At 45.7% G+C, this 21,961-nt stretch overlaps 4 non-coding genes across 4 annotated transcripts; 3 read left to right on the top strand and 1 right to left on the bottom strand.

The window, feature by feature from the left end:
• The first annotated feature begins 3,915 nt into the window (after positions 1-3,915).
• Positions 3,916-3,988, top strand: TRNAV-CAC (transfer RNA valine (anticodon CAC)). Its single transcript has one exon. It is a non-coding gene; the product is annotated as a tRNA-Val (tRNA).
• Positions 3,989-10,970: 6,982 nt separating this feature from the next.
• Positions 10,971-11,044, top strand: TRNAI-AAU (transfer RNA isoleucine (anticodon AAU)). The gene has a single exon. It is a non-coding gene; the product is annotated as a tRNA-Ile (tRNA).
• Positions 11,045-17,247: 6,203 nt separating this feature from the next.
• Positions 17,248-17,321, bottom strand: TRNAT-AGU (transfer RNA threonine (anticodon AGU)). Its single transcript has one exon. It is a non-coding gene; the product is annotated as a tRNA-Thr (tRNA).
• Positions 17,322-21,633: 4,312 nt separating this feature from the next.
• On the top strand, positions 21,634-21,706 carry TRNAV-UAC (transfer RNA valine (anticodon UAC)). Its single transcript has one exon. It is a non-coding gene; the product is annotated as a tRNA-Val (tRNA).
• Positions 21,707-21,961: the final 255 nt, after the last annotated feature.

Here is a 21,961-nt window from a genome sequence, read left to right as displayed (position 1 = left end):
TCCAGACGAACATGGTTTGAAGTCAGAAAAGGAAGGGGATGTTTTGGGGGTTGCTATAAACTGCTTGTGCTCCTCCAAAATTGGTATCTTGAAACCTAATCCCCAATAGGATGATGGTGTTTGGAGGGGGGCCTTTGGGAGGTGATCAGGTCCTGAGGGCAGAGCCCCCAAGAATGGGAGAAGGCGCTTACCAAGGAGACCGTGGAGAGTTCTTTCCCGCATGTGAAGACACAGTGAGAAGTTTGCCCTCCAGGAGCCATGAGGCCAGGAGGCAAACTTTCACCAGACTCAGAATCTGCACGTGCTTGAGCTTGGACTTCCCACCTCCCAGAACCTCGAGAGGTCAATGCTTGTCATTTCGGCCACCGAGTCTCTGGAGTCTTTGTTATAGCAGCCCAAGGGCACTACAGCTGGGATGGAGACACAAGAGAGACCGACAAGACTAAGCTGTCCTGGAAAGGCAGATCCATTCCCCTCGTGAGCGGTTTGCATGATATACATTTGCCTGAAATGTCCGTATGTAAGACAACGATCAGCTTTCCACGTTGGAACATGGTGACGTGGTAAGGGGTCTCTGCGACTCATTTATAACATGGGACTGGAGTACCTATATACCTGTGAGGTCGGGTGGGTAAGGGGGACTGCTGGCCCAGCCAGCCGAAAGCCCACTGCTTCCGATGGGTTTTAGGGTTCAGTACAAAGAGCACAGACCTCATCAAGAGCTGTGTACTGGGTGCCCGCGCACGTGTTGATTTTCTCCGCTGATGACATGACACCCGAAGAGCAGATACAAGTGGAATAATCCCTTGACTGAATTTGCAGCAGCTCACTGTCATTCTCCCTAGCGCTCCGACAGCTGAATGAGCAAGCTGAAAGGAGATATGGAGGCAATCTCCGGCCCTGTGTCTTTCTGGTCCCTGATGTTGGCACCACACCCCGCTACCCCTCCAAGAACACCCGTGCTGCTTTGGGTTTACTACTCTCACGGTTAGAGGAATTTCTAGTGGCTTCCCCTTGGCCTTTTCTGCCGTAATAGCATTCCCTCAATCAGTCACAGAAACAATATTAGGGGCGCCTGTGTGGCTCAGCCAGTTAAGCATCCGACTCTTGATTTCGACTGAGGTCATGCTCTCAGGGTCATGGGATCCAGTCCTACATCTGGCTCCATGCCCCAGGAGGAGTCTGCTTGGCATTCTCTCTCTCCCTCTGCCTCTGCCCCTCCCCCTATGCTCTCTCTCTCTCAAAATAAATGAAAGAAACGATGCTAAAGAGACTGTCTGGAGTTAGGGAAATGATCTCAGGGTGGGTGTAGAGACCCACTGTGCCCACAGTGAAATGGACCAGAAGCAAACATCATTGAGTCTCTCCCTTGCTTGGTGGACAGCAGTGATGCTTTGTACCTCTAGGAATTAATGCCAGTCATTTTCTAGTAATCCTAGAAAATTCTAGTTCCTTTCCCCTAATGCACAGTCACTTTGGTAAAAGGACACACGTCCTTTTAGGAAAGGCTAGGAGGAAGAAGAACAGTATAAAATTTTGGCAATGCGTCAGTGGTCTTTCTCGAGGGAAACCGGACTTCACTACCTTCAACACTGGCTCCAGTGTCTGGGAGCTCACACAAATCAAGCCCTAGATCAAGGTGCATGCAGGGCTGGCTTCTGATGAGACGTCTCTTTCTGGCTCGTAGATGGCGGTCTTCTTGCTGTGTCCTCACATGGTCTTTTCTCTGCGCAGACTCGGAGAGAGATTTCTGGTATGTCTTTGTCTCCGTATAAGGACACCAGTCCAATTGGATGAGGGCCCCACCCCTAATGACCTCATTTAATCTTATTTACCTCCTGAAAGTTCCTATCTCCAAATACAGTCACATTAGGTGTTAGGGCTTGAACATGTGAATTTTGAGTTCGTAACAACACCCATCTAGTCTTTGGCAATTCCTTGCCAACATTTGGCTCCTATCACCCTGTGATCCAGTCATGTCCATTATGTTCAGGGATTCCAGTTTAGTGGTAGCAGGAACCCCTGTAATTTCTGGCCTATGAGGGAAAGTCACCGCAGAGCAAATCGGGCATGTTGAGGTTCTCCTCATGAATTTCCTTCTCACAACCTTGGTGAAAGTTCCTCTGGAGAAGCCCACGATACATTCATTCTAGAATTTCAATCTCCTTATGCCTCTAGTTTGCTCTGCATACACTAAGGAAATACTGATGTTTCAATTTCATTGTGTTGGTTCACCCTAACTTTGGGTCTATATATTAATCATTTATTAATTATACTTTTTTAATGAATACAAATTTAGAGCTGTTCCCAGATCCTTGAGTTAAAACACTGAATTGGGTACTTCTGCCAAGTAAGACTGTGTCAGTGAGCGTGGTCTGATGCATTCCTGCTACCTTGATCCTATTCACTTAAGATCCATTCCCATTCACACTTGGCCAGGTTTCTGTCAATATAAATTTGGGAAATCATGCAATTATTTTGATGTGTATCACACTCCCCATGGGTCACACTTTGTACTTGGCCCTCTGGAGTCTCAAAAAAGGAGAGAGGTGGTAGTGATAGATGCTAGAGAGTATCAGCTGAGCTTAGCAGGTAAGTACCTCAAAGAGGCCATTACAAATATCTCAGACAAGAGGACACTAACCTCTTAAGGCTGGGCTCAAAGGACCGCTTCTACCAGTTAGCACTAGGGGGTTATAATCTGGACGTGTAGAATAACTTCCCTAAATATGGTTGAGACAGGTGATAGTTCCCCTCTTCTAAGCTTATCTCATTCCAGAAAACAAAGTCTGCAATATTTCTGACTTTTAGCAAAATGTCTGACTAAAATACAGACCCACATATCACTAAATTATTATGCAATTTACTCCTTTCCTTTTTTACTATCCTATCCTTACCCATTCCCCAAGATAGGAATTTATCTTTTACCTGAGTCAGTTCATTTTTATTTGAGTCATTTAATGAATTTAGAAAGGCTTGTTCTCAGTCTGAGTCGCATCAAGAGTAACTATGGCATTACATTTTGTTGCCAAATATTGTCAATTTGGTTGGCATAATACCTCATATTAATTTTTTTTTGCTTTAATATGTGTCCAGTTCAACTATGATGGAGAGAGCATGAGATTTGAGAGTGAGGTGACATAATCTTGTTTTGATTCCTGTTTGTACCTACTGCTAAATTTGGGCAATAAAACAGTAGAACAAAGAGATCATGCTTCTATAAGGAAGACTAACTACTAGACTCTGAGTTCCTTGAGGACAAAGGCTTTTTGCATTTGCATTCTTTGCCAGCGATGGTGTTCTCGAAATATTTCATCTGCTCCCTTATGGGTCTCAGAAGCCGGGTAGTGAGATGGAGCCGCGTGACTACTTCTAGTCAATTATCTGCAAAGGAAGAGGCTATGGCAGAAAGTGCTGTGGCTTCTGACCACCTCCTGAGCTCAAGCCGCTCAATTCTGGTTCCCAAAGAGTCATTTTCTGTCCCCAAGAGATAAGTATCAGGCTCCATTGCAGGGGCAGAGAAACGGTGTCGACGGCATGGGGAGGTCTTGAGATCAAATTCTGGGGTTGTGGTCATCATTTAATAGTATGTGTGAGTCCAATCATTATTCTGTACTCCTTAAATTTATACAGTGCTGTCAAGTTTGTTTTTTTTTTAAATAAAACCTTCTATTAATAGTCCAACTCCTCCCCCCGCCCCCAGTACTCCAGGATGCTGCCTAGGCTTTTCATGCCTGAAGTTTGTGCAAGAATTGGGGCCCTGGGTGAAGCTTTTGCTTGGATACGAGGGTTTCCTTTCTTTGTAAGCAGAAGGGAGAGAACCGCCCCGGAGCCATCAGCCCAGGCCCTGGAGGCAGAGCCGCCTCGCCACGTGGGCTCGCTCAGAGGCGCCCCCGTGCCGGCAGGGGCACGAGCGTTTCCGTGGTGTAGCGGTTATCACGTTCGCCTCACACGCGAAAGGTCCCCGGTTCGAAACCGGGCGGAAACAACTCCTTTTTCCCCGAGACGCGCTTGACTTGATTTCAGAGATTTGGACTTAAACCCACAAACCACGGAAAATGTCAAGTCGTCGCCCTTCCTGTCTGTTAGGAATGAGTTTTCCCGGGCGGCCTGCGCTCCCGCTGAGGGCCCCGGGGCCAGTGAGCGGCCGGGGAGGCGCGGGGACAAGGAGCGGGGCGCGGGCGCAGGGAGGGTCGCTCCCCCCGGGGTCCGGGTCTCCACGGAAGCCGAGGGCCAGGAACACCGGCCGCCAGCCCCACTGTTTCTTGGCAGGCTCCTGTTCTCACCCCCAATCCGCGGACCCCGGCGCCGGGGGAGCAGGTGCTGCGGGGCGCCCAGGGGGTGCGCTCCCCGCCGCCCGGATGGCGGGCGGCGGCAGGTAGGACCGCGGGCCCCGCGCTCCACCCGCGGGGGGCGACTCCTCCCTCCGCGCGCAGGCGCCCGAGCGCGGGTCCTGCAAACAAACCCACGTGGCCCCCGACGTCCCGGGCTCGGTGGGAGGAGGGAGCCCGCGCCCCCTCGCGGTGGGAAGGGCGCCCGACCGCTCTCCCGGCCCCGGGCCTGGGCCGTGCGGGGCTCCGGCCGGCGGACTGCGCGGGCGCCCGCGGCCGCTCGGGGAGCGACCTAGGACATAGCCTTTGCAGCGCAAAATGAACGACCATAGTCACGAAATACAAAAGGAATGATTATACACGTATGTATCATTACTGTAACATAAAAATATGGAAAACAGGTGTTTGTTTGAAATTATATCATTCTATTCGCTGTTCTGTTGCATAAATACTGTTATTTAATCAAAACAATAGGACTAGATCCCGGTCCTAGGACTAGTTAAAAGGAGCCATGAGTGATTAATAGCAGAACTAATTAAACAAATAGTACATGTGAGGAAATATAACAATACTTTTATAATGTTTCTGTCCTCTGACAAAGAAACTTAAACTTCTTATTTGATATTTCAGTTTTGTAGATTGTTATTGTGTATGCATAAAGTACACACATGTAATATTTTTTAAAAGGAAAACAAATACAATAGGACAAATTAAACATGTTACCTATATTTAATAAAAAGTAATGACATGGTTTTTTTTTTTCTGTCCCATGATGCTGTAGGATATTTTTACTTTTTGTTTCCTTTTCCAGTAATATTTCACTGAACTGCTTGCAGCCCTTAGGGCATTCTTCTTTTCTCTAATGTCGTGGTAAAACCAAGACCAGTTAAAGATAAAATTCACGTTGACATGCAGTTCTGTTCCTCTCAAGCCTGTATTACACGGCTTTGTGTCAGTTCAGTGTGATGACATCCAACTAAATGTCCTCTCAATATGGCTGAGCATGGAATCCTCAGGATTTTACTTAATAGCAACAGCAGGTTCCTGGACAGGTGGGAATTACTTTCTAGCTCTGCAAAAGTGTCCACCTACTTTCCATCTTGTTTGGGTTGCCCGGCTGTTTGACATCAGTCGTCTTCTGCATCCGTAACTTCGTCATATCATCTCCATGTCAGAAATGTCCACCGGTTAAAAACATTCCATAGCACACTGGACACTACTGTAGCTCAACCTCTCTTTCTTGGGGAAGATGGTTTTAAAGCACAGACATAATTTGAACTTGTAAAATAAGAGTTGGATTCCAAATAAGTTACAGCTTTACTAAAGAAATGAGAAAGTCCCGTTTAACATGACTGGTCTTTGTGGTGACATTTTTTGAAAGGTCTGTGCGAACCAGTCTTATTTTCCAAAAATGGAGTCATTTTTTCACTGTATGAGTTTTTTGTGTCAATCTGCATGTGACATTGGACAACTCTGGCTCATCCGGTTGGTTCTTCCTTTCCTAGTCTTTATATGCCCTCTTCAAAGACCGTCAGCCGGTTTTGGAGCATCTATATTTCTGCTTTGCTGGAATCTTTTTCTACATTCTCATCCTCAATGTATTCCTAAATTAAAGGAGGGAATTCTCCTTGTCCCCAAATTTGAAACTCTGATTTTGTGATTTTACAAAAGACAAATATTTTTACATCTTTTCTGTGGCCAGCAGCAGCGATATTCATCCTGTAGGCATGTGTTTAAAGAGGCGAGATCCTTTCATTTTTATACGGTCAAAAAATCTCATTGTTTCTGCAAATTTTGAGAAACTGAAAAGCGACCCAAACCTTTAGTTACGGAAGCTTCACTCTCATAGGTGGACAAAGCACACCGCTGTTTCACATGAGGTGTGGTGTACAAGACGTGATGTGTGCGGTGAACGGGACATTTAGCAGGCATCGGCTTCTCATTTTCTTTGGTAAGACATCTGTTGGCCGTGTTTGCCAAAATTTACATCTGCGCTGTCAGATGAGTATGCAGATCGACAAACAAAATCTAATTTTTATTTGGGCAAAAGATCATGAGATTACAAGTGATGTGGGCCATTCTGATGGATCCAATAACCGGTTACCTTTAACCAGTTGGATCCAGGACCTGGAGGATGAGGAACTGTTTCCACAAAAGATTTTTACTGAGACCAGGAGGGAAAAGTTGTATTTCATTCAAGGAGAAACACTTTAGCAAAGATAGACATCTCTGAGTGTCTTGGCCTTGTTTAGGCATTGTTTGGTAGGATAAAAATATTTAACAGTTGTGATGGTTCATTTTATGTTTCAACTTGAATGGGCCATGGTCGGCCTGGATGTTTGGTCAAACATTATTCTGGTTGTTTCTGTGCTGATGTTTTTGGGTGGGATTGACATTTAAACTGGTGGGCTTTGAGTCAAGCAGATTGCCCTCCATAATGTGAGTGAGCGTCATACAATCAAGTGAAGTCTTGAATAGAGAAGAGGGCTGATCTCCGGGGGACGAGAGAGAATTTTGACACCATGCTGCCTTCACATTTTATTTGTAACATCAGCTCTTTCTGGTTTCCCAGCGGACTGCCTTTGGACTCAAATTATCACTCCTTCCTGGGTCTCCAGTCGGTCAGCTTCCCCTATTGGGTTCTGGACTCACTGAGCTGCCACAGTCATGTGAGCCGGCTTCTTAAAATGAATCTCTTTCTATAACATAAACATCCTACCGGTTCTGTTTCTCTGGAGAAACCTGACCAATGTACCAGTTATTATTGTAAAGTATTTAACTCTTCAAGAGTTCGTAGGTGGCACCCCCCTGCAGTTTCTACAGTAGTATTCTGATGCAAGTAATTTTTTAAAAGGGGGTCTTGGTCCCCCTGTCCATGCAAATAAGGAGTGTCACTGGCAGCACAAGACAGCTGATGGTCAAGGAAAAGGGCAACATGAGGAGTCCTCAGGCTGTTGGAAATGTTCTGGATTGTGACTGTTTGAATGTCAATATTCTGGTTGTAATACTGTTTTACAAGATGTTACCTTTGGGGAAAATGGTAAAGGGTACATGGGATCTTTCTGTATTATTTCTTACAACTGTATGTGAATCCACAATGATCTCAAAATAAAAAAAAATTATTAAAAACACTTAAGTGCTTCTCTAATACTTTCAGATCTCAAAACATTTTTTATATTGTTTCATTTGCTCTCAGTCTTTTGTTGTATGTTTTTCCTTCTGCTCCTCCGGTATTGCCAAACGATCTCTGTTCCTTCAAGATATCATCTGGTTACTTCCGGGGTAAGGTTTCACAAGAGCCAGAACTGAATAGGCCATAATTTTCCCAACCAGCTCACATCCGGTCCCACCTTTACTCTTGATGCCCCCCTACGAGTTCTGTCCGCCATATTCTTCTGCACCTGGACAGGCTGTGGGGCGCCGGTTCTGCTCTATCTTCACTCACAGCCAACCTGTGAGTCCTCTTTCCTTGCTTCGCCCAAAGTCACTATACTTTGCAGGGCTAAGGGGACCGTGTGTTGTTACTGATGACATCTTTCATGCCTAGGTACCGGTCCTAGCAACAAACAAACGGAGCGTGTGTACTCATTGGCTGTCCCCAAATGATCATTTCAGATACAGATTTCTTTGACTTATTGCTCAAAATGCCTTTACCTAATTTTTATCTGAGCTTTGGACGAGTGATGGGAAGAAGCATGACACTTTCAACTTCTTTTATTTATTTATTTATTTATTTATTTCAACTTCTTTTAAAAAACGACTTAAGTTTTCCCTGCTCCTGAGGCTTCAGGGAGATTAGTTCACAGGAGGGAATCCTAATGGGAGAAGTCAATTTATACAAATGATACCAGATTTGTTTACTTTTTTATTTTTCCTCACGTTCCCTAGAGATTAAAGCTCACATTTGTGGGACTTGAAGCTAAGTCATTTGAAACCATGGAAAGACACATTAGAAATCTTACATAAAACCAATTTGCGTACCCGTTCTCTTTCCTTACTTGAGACTGAAAGAAGAAATCAGCTCTTCGTTGTTCCATTTTCAGAAGTTGGTTGAGTGGTCGCTCACTGTAGTTGTGGTTGATGCTCTGATGGGGAGAAGAGGAAGCAGGAACAGTCAGAAGAGGCTGTTGAAGTAGACCAGTAATGCACAGAGACCAGTGAACTTCTCGCTTGTTCCATATGACAAATACATACTGAGCCCAGGGGCCAAATCCTACATCCCTACATTCAGCTTGTTTGGATTCCAGCATTCGGACTCCACTGCTCTCCACAATTTTTTGGTCGTCACAGAAAGAAAATTCGCACTCCATGATTTCCAAGACGGAATTTAAGGTACTCTCTTGAGGCCCCACTGGGAGTGACTTTTCATAGACCTTTTAGAGAGACCAATCCTTCATATTAGCGTTTCTGTACCAAAGACCCCACTGTCATCTCCTTCACTTAGAATCCTAATTTCTAGGTGACATCAAGGTTCACAATTCCCTCTGTCAGTTAACTTCTAAACAATATACAGTATGCTCTGTCAAACCGTCTTCAACGTTGCTGGTGACAATACTCTCCAAAATTACAGAAAAGAAAGGGAGAAACATTCCAACACAGGATATTCTGTTTAAGCAGCTGTGCCATGAAGCCAAAATATGGACGTTTTCCATGGCACGTAGTGTAAGTGCTTTCACTGGACTGTGCTGCTAATCTGTCCCCATCATTTGTCAGAAAATACATCAGTATCAGACCTGAAGAACAAGAGAAGATCCTTCTTAAGGTATAATGAAGATACTGCCTCTGTGGAGAAGATCATGCCTATACTTTGCTACTCAGAAATTGTGGGTGCTACTGGATTTTAAACTCTGGGAGGTTGTGGGGGGGACCGTGTGTGGCTTTGGGCCATTATGGGCTACCATGGTGAAAACCAGACTGGATCATGGCAAGATGTTCATAAACATTTGTCAGATCAGTGAACAACATTATGGGTAATTTTCTGAAATATATCCTAAATTCTATATGACATTCCTTTCCCACCAGATGCCCAGCAATCTCCCCCAGAAGTCTAAGTAAAACCTGGCAATGCACCTGTAAGGGGTCAGCCATTTCACTTCTGGAAGTTTCCATGTCAACAAGTACATATTATTTCTCATTTTCCCCAACTTCAATATAAGAACAATCGTGGCTATCTCTTACTATCGATTGAATAAATGATGTATGATGGAAAGTTTACTTGAAACAACACGCAAATCACCTGGCACAAAGTAGGCCCACAAACGGTTAGCTTCTTTATTGGTAACATATATTCCATGCAGGCCAAACCACTGCCGATTGTCGCTGCTGAGGAGAGTAAGCCAAAAGGGGCCTGAGGGAAAAGGCCAGAATGTGGAGAGAAATACCCACGGAGGGCAAAGCCTTCCAAAGGCAGGGAGCATGGCAGGAAAGCTAAGGGCAACCAGTCCAAGGCACTTTGTATTACACTGCTAAGAGCCGGACCAAGAACTGAGGGAAATCTCTCCAAGGCTCTCTGGAAGGAGAGGGATCTCCCAGCCAAAAAAAAAAAATAGCCCGGGGAAGACTGGAGAGCAAAGCGGATGCTCAGCAGCCCAAAGAGCAGACCCCCCCGGCCCCCCAAGCAGGAGAGATCTCCCAAGGTTTGGAAAGCTAAGGGAGCAGCAGTAAAGTGCAAAGAGAAAAGGGACCCGAAGAGCAAAAAAACCTGGTTTTTCAATTCACCTTCTACTGAATTTTTACTAGAGGACGAAGCAAAGGCACACAACTCCGAGTTCACATGGAGGATGCTGACGCAAAGAAATGTGCTTAATATAAGGAACATGATCTTATAGCACAATCTTACAGCTTTTATTTTTACAATGGCATAATGGAAAATAAGTAAATAAAGAGTTGATCTGCCTTGTCGAAAGATGGAGCTCTCCTTTCTGCAAAAGAGAAAAAGCGTCTTTCTCAGATACACGTTTGTACAAAGCAGGTCAATGAACTTCAGAAGCAACAAAGGGTAGTAAGTCAGCAGAGAGACATGGGAGGGTTGTACGGTCCGACGGAGAAGAGATAAAGGCCCAACTCCGAACTCGCCCTGGGCTCGCCCTCTTTTGTCTTGGATTTAGGACGCCTTAGTTCTTTTGGGACGGAGAGGGGTCAGAGGCTGTCGAGGGCCAGACCCCCAGTCCTCGCGCCCCGCCGACGCCAGCCCTGCCCTCGGGCGCCACCACGCGTCCGCGAGCCGCACTGCAGCGCCGGAGGCCGGAGGCCGGACGCCGCTCGCGATTGCGGCTGGGGCGAGCGCCGACTAGCGGAGGCCGGGAGGCGGGGCCGCAGGGTCCGGGTCCCCAGGGTCCGGGCGGAGCTGACGCGCCCCGAACGGTCCCCAGGAGCCGGGAGCCTGCGCGCTGGCGGCTCCGCGGCGGCCCCTCCCAGGAGAGGGAGCCCCGCTCGGGACTTCTAGCGGCCGCTGCCGTCAGTGCGAGGGCTCAGTTTTCCCGGGAGGAAGCCGGTTCGGCTGTGTCGGCACGGGGAAGTCTCTCCTCTCTTTCTCTGTGGAAGGAAGAACATTTGTCTCAACCTCCGGGGCGGCAGGTGCCGGTGGAGCCGGGCCGGGCCGGACTTTAACACGTGTAAGTGAGGCGCGTGCCCCGACACGGCCGGTTAGCTCAGTTGGTTAGAGCGTGGTGCTAATAACGCCAAGGTCGCGGGTTCGATCCCCGTACGGGCCACGTGCGCGCGCTTTTTCCCTTTCCGTCCCCCACGTCCGCGGGGACTCTGCTCTCTCCCCGCCGGGGACAGATGGTCCCTCGTCGCCGCTGCCGAGCGGGGGGTTGCGGAGGCTTTACTTTATTGAAAAAAGAAATCGCGTCGGGGGAGCGGGGGAGAGGTGCTGCCTTTCGGGTCGGGTCGGGGGCGAGCGGAACGCGTGCACCGCTCCGGCGCCGTTGCCGTGACACCGCGCAGGCTTCCGGAGGGGCGGGTGGCGCGGAACGTTCACGAGCTCCCGGCCCCGCCCCGCGGCTCCGGCGGCGGCGTCCGCGCGGCTTCGGCGCGGTGGGGGCGGGGCGAGCCGCGGCCCGCCCCGGGTCCTAGCGCCCGCCCGGTTCTGCCCCCGACGATCCTCCCCGCGCGCCGCGCCCCGCGCGCGACCCCGCAGGCTGCCGGCGCGCTCCGCTCCGCCTCCGGCTTCAGAGTCTGCGGCTGCCGCGGAAGTGACGGGAGCCGTGCGCACGGTGCCGGGGACGTCGGAGATGCTCAGTGAGAGCCAGAGGGCAGGGCTTCGTCTGTGCCCGGAGCTGCATCCTACAAGAGCAGCGACGAGCTCAGAGCTCAAGGCTGAGAAACCTGTTTTAAAAATTAATAAGGGACACCTCCTCCTCCGTGGTCTGTTAAATACTGTACCCCCAGAGACTTGTACGAGGGCCGACTTCGAGGTGAAGGGGCAGCCCGGCACGGGACGCGGACCTCCCGGCCCCACCCCTGCCGCGGGCAACCGGGGCCGGCGACACCTTCGAGCCCGAGGCGCCCCCGGGGGTTGTTTTTCTTGGCTAAGGTAATAACTCCACGTGGTCAGCAACTAAATGGGGGCGTCCCCCACCTGTCCCTTTTTTGTGCCTTTTCCACTTGCCACCGCTCAGCACTGCCGCCCGGGGGTAACTCCTAGTCTTAGTTTCACAGGTGTGTGCTCCCTGATTTCCTTTAGGCGTGGACACGTAGATACGAATATAGATTTTCTTTCTAGTTACGCACAGTGTCACATTGTACACACTGTTTTGCATCGTGCTCTTTTCACTTGATGTACCTGGGGGTATTTATTGATGAGCATATCCTGAGCTGTCGAACTATACGGAAACAGCCTATTTTCAAATGAGTCGGTCCAGCTAGCCAGAAGTTGAATCGGAACGTTTAAGTCCATTTTACCCCTGCCTCAGGAAGTATACAGGTAGGGCTGGAGATAGGGCAGGAACAGGACACCTTTAATTTTCTGTTATAATGTGAATAAAACACTTTCTGTGTGAAACCATAGTACTGAAGTAGGAGCTCCAAAACACACTGCTGATCACAGGAAATAATGTATGGATTTGTTCAAAGATAATTTTCAGAAAAAGGTAAAACTGTGACTCAAATATAAAAAAGAGCATGTTGTTAGACAATAAGATATTTTCCATTGTTTTAGTTCACAAAAATGAAGTCTACTAAATTGTTACACAACTCACAGCATGGATGGAGGAAAGAGAAAGAGCCTCTTTGTAGATCTAGAACATAAGAGCTCTGTAACAGCATCAGCAATATTCCAGACAAACACAGCAGCCATCCCTCAGTCAGTCTTCTGTAATTCTTGCTCCCCTGGATCTTGAGTTAACAGTTGTAAGGGTAAATGGAAATTATTTTCTCTGTTTATATAGAGAGAAGTTGTTCCTTGCAGTGTTTCCTTGGATATGTAGTGAATCTGCGTCCTTACTCAAATCTTCAGAATTGAGATAAATGTCTCTATGGATTAAGTCCAGTCTTCTGTTTTTACAATGTAGAATATTTCTAAGGTTGTGGGCCAAATAACCTCTAGATATATAAAAACGTACCCGCCAGAATTAGGTCAGGGATCTCTCAGGAGATTGACGGGAGACTCACAAGGTGCAGCACTTTGCTTCTCAAGGAGATAAGGAGAAGTCAGTATTCTTTCTTCAGCTTTGCTGTAAACAACGAGTCAGATTGTATCATAATTTTGTCGTCGCTTTGATGCTACCTTATATACATGTAAAAACGCTAATACTTCATAAAGTGTCTTCTCTCTTCTATTGAAAAGGAAGCATCTTTCTGCTGGCTGAGTCATTTTATTTCCCCAACACAGTTTCATGAACCCATGAGCTTCTTGAGCAGAATTCTGGAAATCCAGACTCAGTAGAATGGTTATGGTCTTAAAGTTGTTGAATCCACGCCATCCAGAGTCTGTAACCAAGTGTATCTGGTATAGTCATCTTTTCCTATGAAGCTCTGAGATGGTCTTTCTTTGTTGAAGATGAAGCTGATTGCAAGTGTTTTCCCAACAGAATGACTATATAGAGAGATGGCAAAAGATTTTAAATGGTTGTGATTGATTTATTACTTATAATTTTCCAAGGCAAAAGGGCTGATGAGAATTCATGATAAGAATAATGCCACTAACAAGGAATTTTGGTTGTTTCTGTGGCATGCAAAACAAGATAACAAAGCCAATCCCAAATAAGTGCTAGACAAAACAGTTGTAGACATAATGACCTTCACATTTTTAAAGAAGATAGAAAACAGTGCATTTAATTTATAGAAGTGGATGAACATAATTTCCACAGAGAGAAAGTCTTGAAATGGACATATGATAATCCTGAGACATCATCATATGCCACAAATATACAAGTCACATAGTAAGAATATACCAAGACCATGTCAACAGTATGAAGCAAAGAGGCTTGGTAAGTCTGGAGTAGGTTCTACATATCTATACATTAATAAGACTTATTAATAATTAATTACTGTGGTAAGTCCTCAATTAAAACTCAGTAGCCCAGAAGATGCTAGATTCAAATTAAAGAAGTAAAGTTGCGACCAAGTTAACATAAAAAAAAAAAAAAAAGCTGGGATTATGCCTGATTGCATTCTACCCCTGTTGTCTACTATCAGGCAAAACGACACCAGGATTTTATATGTTGATAGAAATATCTCATGGACAGTAAGAGCATTGATAAATCTCCAGGAATTTCCCATTCAGTGTACAGTTTCTGAAATACTTATATTCACATTTTGCCCATGCAAATTTGACTTAGGGAAGACTAAGTCTTTCTCCTCCTGTTCTCCTTCCTCCTTCTTCTCCTTCTTCTGATTTTCAACTCTTCCCGTGCAACTCATCAATAGTAACGCATCAAATAGCTCTGGTTCTTTCTGGCATCTCTCTTTTTTGCAAGGTGAAAGAACAAACCTTTATGATTTTCCAGGTACCTCCTGGGAAGTCTCAAAGACAGTTGTAGGTGGAAAAGATATCTTGAAAGTTTTATTGTACATTTAGGATTTGATTTGGGGAAGGTAAAAATTAAAACCTCTCAGGACATTTGAACACTTAGGAGAGGAATCAGATTATGATTGCTGGGGAAAATATTTGGCTATTTGTTTCAAAGTTGCAGTAAAACATTTTAAAATAAACATAGAAGGTAACGTGAGTGTAAAGAACTGTAGCTCATTCCTATGTGAGAAACCTTTGTTGTCTTCAATAATTAAAGGCAGCACAATCAGCATAAACTATAAAAGGTTATTCTCGAAAATACAGAATATTTGCTCTCCAAGAAGATGACACAAGGGAAAACCAAAAGGGACCCTGTCATATTATAGGGGAAGGCAAGAAGCAGTAAACCAAGGAAACAAACACATCAAAATGAAGCAAACTTTCCTAGATTTTGATACAGTTCATGGCTTTTCAAACTCAGGTATTATAAATGAGGATAAATAAACTTAATTTTCAAATTCTGTCCTTCGTTATGCTCCCCGCCATCCTGGAACACTTTGACACTGTATTTCAGGACTGGCTTCAGGAATCCACAAGGTTGGAACTAATTTCATACTATTACCAAGCTGTTATCAACATGGATTGTGTTCCACTTTGTTAACTTCAAATGAGTTAATAAGTAGGGATTGTAAACATTTGTGTTGGAATTGTTTCTAATGGAACAAACATTCCAAGTTTGTATTTTAGATACTTAAACCTCCGAGGCATAGTTTGTCCAGTTGTTTACAGTGTTTATCAACAGCAGTTTTCCAGTGTAAAGGACCCTGAAATACCAAACTTCTGACTGTTCCCCCAGGTGAGTGGACCGGCCCATTGAAGCATGAAAGCAAGGAACAGGAGGCTCTTGAGATGTAAAAGAAATATTTGGCCAGTTCCAGCATGTAAATAAGTAGATAAACAAACCAACCATTAACAACCATATTTCAGGATTTGATTTATAAATCTGTTAAAACCCAAGGCAACTGCTTATAAACTGCCAGATATCCTTATTTTGGAACATTTTTCCTTTCGTATGCAGCCTTTCTATTTGTTTATTTTGATCTGCCTGCCCTGTTTTCTTGAATTTTTTTAATCGTTATCTTTCTAAGAAGATTTCACATCAGCCCACCATAAAAAAAAAAAAAAACTTCACTGAATCCGTTATCTTGCAAAACTTAAAATGTATGTTCTGTCTCATCTTCTGTCCTTCCTCCTAACTTCCTTCCTCCTTCTCTTCCTAAGTTTGGCAAAAAACATAGGAGAGAGGATTCAACTTCCTTGTCCATCACCCAGGCTGTGAGGGGGGTCTGGGGATGTATTAATAATGGTATTAACACTGGAGAAGGCTCCCTTTAATCTGTTGTGAGTTTGGGGCAACCAACAGTGTTATGCAGGCAGGTTTGGCTCCTGGTTGTCCCGCTTCACGTTTCAGACAAGGACTGACAGGTACCTGACAGCATGTCTGTTCCTCCCTGACGGAGTTTTTGGTGGGTAGAGGGCAGGAATAACACTTTAATATATGATCGGTAGGTCTAACGGTATTTTCAACCTTCCCTGGATTTAGTTTCTGCAAAGAGAGAATACTGCAATATGAAAGTTACATGAGGCTTGTAACTGCCGGGGGTGGAAAGACATCTCCCTTCTGCCTTTCTGAAATCTTAGCTGAGACCCTTGTAAGGAAAGATTAAGAAGGGGAAAACAAACTGAATTTTGTTAACACGTTTATTCCAGGTATAGGAGGGAGACACTCAGGGAAAGATGAGTAACTGTCGAGATGGCTCAGAAGTCCAGCTCCTGCAGCATCTTTGCCAAAGGACAATAAATCCGCCGTGAGATGATGTAACAAAGGGAAGGCAGATTCAGGCCAAGGGCAAAGATAGAAGCTAGTTAGTGAAGTTTCTGATATCATTGCTCGCTGATAGGCTCTAAAGTTGTCTCTGGGGCGTAACCTTTGTCTTTCCCGGTTGAGAGGGAAGAAGGGACCTCTTTGTAAACGTCTGTCCTGCTTCTAGGTAGGTAGGGGGAGGGCAGAGAACTTTGGGGGAATCTGCTTCTTCTCACTTGCTTTCAGCTCACAATAATCCATATGCCAAAGTGGCAGATTTTGGGGTGGTATCATCTGCTACCCTTCACCGCCATGTTTTTGTTCACACTCCTTTGAAAGTTGGGAGGGGCAGAACTGCTAGAATAAAAGGAAGATGAAACCAGGTCTACTGTGGCGTATTAAGTGGGATTTCAGGCACGGGGCGGGACCTGGTTAAAGATAGTGACTCTCAAGGAGCTCCAGTCATAAGCTTTGAAATCTCTTTGTATAAGATGGAAAAGCCCAGTGCGTAGGCCAGTGCTACACAGGCCTTTTAGCTTAGCTTATGTTTTATTTCCTCAAAAGGTCACTGAGCTCCGGTCTTGCCCCTTGCACTCAGATGCACAAAGATGACAGTTCTTAGGGTTGACCAAACCAGAATGGTGAGAGTGTAAATGTCCCCCGTGCTCTCTTACTCGTCCTCATAAACTATGAGTCTGACAAACCGGAGGCCATGGCTTATTAATTCTTCATCTGACACTGACAACCAAACTCTGTCATTTAGCTGAAAATATTGGCCATCAGATTTAGAGATTTGGAGACTGAACTTCCAAGACAGAATGTGAGATGTTGCTTTCTATCAGCTACTGCAAGACAACGGGTGCTTGGTTCCTAACCTGGTCTTACTCATCAGCACAGCCGCCGCTTTGATCAGCTGTGGAAATGTGACTCCTTTCCCTTCATCCCAGTCCCTCATCATGTGATGCAATCACCTAGCAAGAGACTCTCAGTTGGAGTAACAAGTGAACACAGGCTCTACCTGCCATATAAATTCTTCAAGGCGTCTCCAACATATTCCAAGACAACGACACTGTTGAAAATAGAAAATGAAACAAAGAAGGCCCCGCTGGGATTCGAACCCAGGATCTCCTGTTTACTAGACAGGCGCTTTGACCAGCTAAGCCACAGAGCCCCTTTTTGCATTTATGTTCAGTTATATCATATTTATACCATTTTCTGTGAAGTGTAGCAATTTGTCAGAAATGTATTTGATTTTGTGACAAAGAGAAGGTATCTGTGTTTCTGAGCTTTTACTAAAACAGAATCTTCCAACATTTAAAAAATGCATTCTTCAATGCAAGGTTTTAAAAATTTCAAATTAAAAAAAAAATTGGGTTAAATTCCTATTTCATGGCGACTATCGCCATCTAGAGGAAATATTGGATATTGCAGCACCTTTTTAATTTTGTTTCTGCTTTAATTCATTTTGTCCACAAATATTGAGTAGGTAATGTATGTCAGGTACTTTTCTAGGTATCGAAGATAGAACAGTGAACAAAAAACAAACAAACTTTCCTTCCTTATAGAATTTGTACTCTAGAGGGAGGTCAAGAAATCAAGTGTAAACAATTTGCCCTAACACCTACCCCCCCCCAGCCCCCAAACAAACAATGAAAACTAATCCCACTACCACCAGGTTACAAACCCACAGTGCTACCTTCTGAGCTAATTTACTGCATTTGAACAATTGTGCTTCCTTCCATTTTGCTTCCTTCCATTTTATCTAATTGGGCCGAGATGAGGACACACTGATGCAGAGATTTTCGGCCACCCTGCTTCCAACTTGCCCAAACCAGGCAATGTCAGGCCCTTTCTTTCAAAGACGGTTTGGAGCCCCACACGATGTGTTGCTCAGCGCGGAGTTCCGCAGGAGGAAACGACTTTAGGCACAGTCTGGTTCTGTTCATTGACCCACTGGGTTAAAACTGACTTTATCTCTGTCTTCATCAAAACAGAATAACTGAGTGGAGGGTACAGGGAAGTCAGGAGAAAATTGGGGTACAATGTGATAACGACCCCCCACCCCCCACCCCAGGATGCCTGTGGGATCTGGGCTTGGCGCAGGGAGGGGCTTAGTCCAGTCACATGACCTCTCCTCTAACAAGTTCTCCCGCAGGTGTTGGAAAAGCAGAAGGGGTTGTGGCAGGTGTAGCCTGAATTCAGCTTAGCGTGGAGGAAGAACAGGTGGGACCGTCATCCTGAGGTGTTTAGATACCCACTTTGTGCTTTATGAGTGGTGACGGCTACGCATTCACTGGGCAGCCACAGAGGGCAAGACTCTGGTGGGGTGAGAAATCACGTGGGAGAGATCCTTGGGGCAGGTCCTCTGCATACCTGCTTTCCTCTGGACATCTCCGGCTTTTCCAGTTTACCCTGTATCTGACCAGTCTGCCCTTTCTTACAACACTTCAAGGTTTATGCATTCCCTTTGTCCCCAGGTCCTGCTGCCATGGCTCTCCTTATATAGGCTAATTTGTTTATTGTACATCATTTCAGTATGTATTTTTGGTAAAGTTGACATTGTGTGCACATATATAATAAATTTACATAAATGCTATATATTTTTATATCTTTTAAAAACATTATGACTTTAAGATCCATCAAAATTGTCCTGTGTCTACCTAAATCATGGCTTCTAACCTCTATATAAAATGCCATGGTGGGCACTCGCGATGTGTTTCCTCTCTTCTGTCCCAGTGGTGGACTCACAGGTTGCCGCCACTGTCCCCCGAGTCCAAATTACACCGCCTGTTCCTCCACCCCCTTTATGTCCGTGTTTGAGAATTTCACTGGGTTGTAAGAGCAGAATAACTAACTAATCCCCGTCTATTCTCCAGTCCACACTCCACCAGCTGTGCATGCCCCATTTTTCTTGTCTACGCTAGACACTATTCAGCTTTCTACTTTGTAATCTAATATGCATAGCATAATGAATCTCATCATTGTTTTTTTTTAATTTGCATTTATGCCTTCTAAAGATTCTGAGCATCTGTTTATATGTTAGCTACTGGCACTGCATCTTAGGACATTGACTCTTTTCTTATAATTTGCCTATGTTCTTATTGAGGTTGGTGTGTCTTTCATATTGATGCACGGGGCCGGGGCGGGCGGGGGGGAATACTGTGTATTGTGGTTATTAGGCTACTGTGAATTTTAGATCTTGCAATATCATCTCCCAATGTGTTACCTGTCTGTTGACTTGTCAGTGGAGGAACTTAATGACAGATCCTTGATTTTGTTAAGGATTTCTCTTCCCCCCACCCCATGGTTTGTACTTTTGAGGTTATGCTTCAGCGGTCTTTCTCTGTTACTAAGTTAAAAAATGTCCTCTCTAAAAAAACAAAAGATGCGTGGATTTTCTTTTTCACATTTGAGACGTTGATCCATCTAGTACTCTAGATAAGCTCATTGGTTTTTTTATATGACAGTCTATTAGAACTGTGTCTTCTGGTTCTCAAAGCTTTGGTTTGGTAAGGGTCTCCAAGATGTGTAACTGCTTGTATGGTGTCCTTTATCTTAGCCCCTTCGTATTTTCATGCAATTAGGTATTTAATAAAATCATGTGTTTTTCCTGTTAGAATATCTAGCGGCAAGGTCAGGAAGAATCCAGGTACTTCCTAATACCCTGTAGAAGTCACAGCATGGAAAGAATATATTTTAATAAAACCATTGTTTGACTTATATTTTATGAGTTTCCCATCAGATAATCTTCCATAGATTTTTTTGTTTATATTCTTGTAATCCTGGGCCTACGTTTCACAGACCTATAAGCTCCATCCTAGGTTTCCCAAACTGTTCTTACAAGAAAAAGATACGAGAATACAGATTCTAAGTTGCTGGGATGCATGAGTGGGCAAGGTACTGAACTTAAAGTTTGCATGAGTCCAATCCTTGCTTGTGGCAAATAATCTTATCTTCTAATTTGTCCTCTTCAATAGGAACTGGAAACCCCTCTTAAGAGTTGGTTCCAGAAAACCTATGAATTTCTATTTTGCCCTCAGGAAATTTGATTATATTTCTCTCTCCTATAATCCTGCACCTTACCACAACCAGAGTTTGGGAAACCAATCCTACAAGGCAGTGTTTACTAGGTACATGATTGGATCTTTCGACCATGGTCTTAGGCTACCGTGGATTGGGCATAACTGCCCAAGTCCATCAGTTTCTAAGTCTACTGGAATTTTATCCTAAGCTAAAATGTTAAGGGAGAAGACCTTGGGCGACACAGAAGGATTATGTGGCCCACAGACAACCTCCTCGGCCTAGGGGTGCTCACTAGTGACTTGACTTTCAAAAGGCTCCTAACTCTTCAGTAAGGCTCTGGAGAGCAGGGCCCAGAGTTTGAAGGAGACCCTCAGACCCATCCTGTGTCCCAGCAAGGAGGAAACAGAGACTGTGTAAGTGAGGTAAAACTTCTCTTCTATGCTTTTAGGGTTTCTGGCTGGGCCTAAGAATTAAACGGACATAAAACAGATTAATAGGAAAAAAAACCACACGTTTCACGAAGTCAGTTTTACATGGCCGTGGGGGCCCTCCCAAGAAAAAACAAAGGCTCCAAGAAGCAGAGCCCCTTGCCTACATACTAGGTTGGGCCAACGGTGTGAAAATGGGACAAGACAGAGGGGTTGGGGGGAGGGCAGTTAACCGTGGACAAGTGACTAGGAAGATAAGGGTTAGTTTAACCGGGGTTTTGGCACAGATTTCTCTTGGCCTGGACGGCCTGGCTCTGGCGATAAGAAGGCTTCCTTCCTCCCGGGGCAGGGAGGGGCTCCTTTACGGGGGTATTCTGCCCCTGGCTTTCAGGAGGAAAAAGGAAGGTCACGAGTTCTCTTTCTTCCACCTGCTGTTTTTCAAGTGCCTTTAACTCAAAATAATCAATATGCCAGCGATGCACATTTTGGGGTGGCGTGCTTTGAACCCCGGTAGTCGAAAACCTGTATTTGTGTCCCATCCTGATGCCTAAACGTCCTAAGCTTAATCCCAGCTCTGACGCAGTCGCAAGTAACGGTGGGGACAGTGCTCCCCGCTTGGTTTGTCATGTCCTTGACCTAAAGACGCGCGCACCGCGCAGCCGGCACTGGCGGGGACGTGCGGTGGAAGGTGCGTACCCGCGGGGCTGCTCGCCCGCAGCCCCGGCACGGGGCGTGGCGCGTGGGGGGGCGCCCCAAGTACCTGGTCTTGCAAAGAAGGGATGAATGCGGGGCAGTCTAGAAGTGTTCAAAGGGGCGCGCGTCAAGAAGGCGGTTTTACCGAGGTTTTCCTCGCGCGCCCACAGATGGCTCTGCTTGAGGCTTTTCAAGCTCGTGCGCGCGCCGGGAACGCCGTTAAAAGTTCCCTGTGTTGAAACAGTCACCTGTCTTTCAGTTGGATGATTAGAAGCATTTTTCGACGTGTTTGTCCAGGAACTTTTGTAATCGGGGACAGGCGAGCTCTCAGCCGCCTGCGGTTCCATAGTGTAGTGGTTATCACGTCTGCTTTACACGCAGAAGGTCCTGGGTTCGATCCCCAGTGGAACCAGTGACGACAGCGCTCTTTTCTGCCCCTGCTCGAAGGCAAGCAGCGGGGTTGCTTCGCGTTTTGTTTTCAGTGCTTTCCTTTCCTTTTTTTTTTTTTTTTTTTTTTTCCCCCCCTCCACTGGTTTTCTGAGAGCGCTGAGAGAAACACAGACTTGCGGGCTGTTTAGTAGGAGATGCACCTTCCTACGCCGCTCAGCCGCAGGCTGGCGTCACGGGATGGTCTTGTTCCTGCCGCGTCCAGCCACCGGGAGGGTCA

Source organism: Callorhinus ursinus, unplaced genomic scaffold (genome assembly GCF_003265705.2).
Source record: "Callorhinus ursinus isolate GAN/ISIS: 27379988/994484 unplaced genomic scaffold, GSC_fseal_2.0 scaffold129, whole genome shotgun sequence".
Taxonomy (NCBI): Eukaryota; Metazoa; Chordata; class Mammalia; order Carnivora; family Otariidae; genus Callorhinus; species Callorhinus ursinus.
Note: the sequence above shows the minus strand (reverse complement) of the source record. Positions and strands in the feature narration are given on the sequence as shown.